Below are 1,813 nucleotides of genomic sequence, written 5' to 3'. Positions count from 1 at the left end.
TTGAAAGAGCACTATTTCTGTTACGAGAAGGTATTTTTATTTAATTTATGTAATATTCTAGACAAAACTGTTTTTATCGAAGTACATCGAGAATATGGAGCATAATTAAAAATCTCCGTAAAAAATTAGCGTTTTTTGGACTCTTTCGTAATAAAATGCTTTTATTTTTCATTTTTTCTGCATAAAATTATGCAGGAAATGATCCCGCATAGACCAGGGAGCCTACTAAGAAGAACTTCCAGCGCTGCTAAAAAATGTATACAATCAATTTTTCAAAAATAGTCCTTTACTGTAACGTTCATATCTTCAACTGCACTTAATAATACATCTAAAAAATGCGAATTTGCCGTGAAGTGCTAGAGCTACAACTTAAAATGCATGGCTCATTAAAAAGCTTTGTTTGAATGCGACTTTCTTCTCTTCAAAAAAAAAAAAGTTGCGGAATAAACGTTGATAGTGAAAAGCTATTCGCCAAGTTACCGCTCATTGCTAGAAGATTCTCCGATTTTGAAAATATGTCGCAGAACAAATGTTGTTAACGAAGGGATATTCTGCCAATATGCACACTAAATCTTAGTTTCGTTAACTTTAATCCTGCTTTATTTTCTGATAAAACTTTCGACACGCAGTCCTGTTTCGCAGCATTTAATTCTCTACGCTCTCACGTTTATAGCATACGTATGTATATGTGTTTAGCAGTCCCCTCAATCAAAATTAACTCCATGACTTAATCCGCTATATCTTTCTTTTCATATCTGCAAAATAAATAATAATCTTTAATGAAAACAAAAAAACAGCGCAATAAAATTTCAATGATAAAAGTACACGAATTTACAATAGGAGCAATGCCGTGTACATAGCATATAATACGAATTCATTAAATGCATAATGCAAGACTGGTATTCGCTACACGTGACATGCATGGTGTCACAAAAAAGCGAAGCGAAAGAAATATAATAATAAATTTTCATCAGCCTCATGTAAAAAACTAAGCCAACAGGTTAGCAGAGGAAAAAGTTTTGCGGCGCAGTCATAGGCAATATTAAAAAGTCAATGGAAATTGCTGGATACAAACAAGCCAGCAAGCAGAATGCATTTGAAGTGGTTGCGGTTGCGTCTTAAGAGCTGCTACCGCAAAGTGGACTGATGCTGATGAATTGCCANTTTTTTTTTTTTTTTTTTTTTTTTTTTTTTTTTTTTTTTTTTTTTTTTTTTGTGTAAAGCAAAGTGCAATGACGTTTTCAAATCATGCAAATATACAAATATACATACATGTGTATGCACACTGCCATAAATACATAGCTTGTTAGTGGTCATTGCCGTGGGCTTGGAAACGATGCTTGTTGGCTAGCGGCGTTCGTGATAACGAGCATGCGATAGTGTCACCACTATTTCGGCATGATCCGATTTCACAGATGACAAAACTGAGTTATTTAACTATGCATTAGCAGTCATCGACACTCAATTGAAAAAGAAAAAGCGAATCGAATTAAGTCAATGATGATTCAACTTGTTGAAGCTAAATGCAACCATACTCTTTATATTTGAAAATTTAATTTATTATATGCGAAAAGAGTTTAGTTATGTCAGCTTAGGGATGGGATGTCCAGAATCGAGGATTTGCTCGAAACAATCGATTTTAGAGAATTGATTCTACATTTTCGGAAACTACTATGAGAGCACGATTCTCTCATTTCGTCTACATCGTTAGCACAAACGATTTTGTGTGTGAATCGTAAAGATTATATAAGATTCGAGAATCGTGAATCGATTATTTTTCAAAAATTTCCATCCCTAAATCAGCTAAATATAT

Source organism: Rhagoletis zephyria, unplaced genomic scaffold (assembly GCF_001687245.7).
Source record: "Rhagoletis zephyria isolate East Lansing unplaced genomic scaffold, Rhagoletis_zephyria_1.1 Rzeph_scaffold_10267, whole genome shotgun sequence".
NCBI lineage: Eukaryota > Metazoa > Arthropoda > Insecta > Diptera > Tephritidae > Rhagoletis > Rhagoletis zephyria.
The sequence above is the reverse complement of the archived record's forward strand: the minus strand, read 5'-3'. Positions refer to the sequence as shown.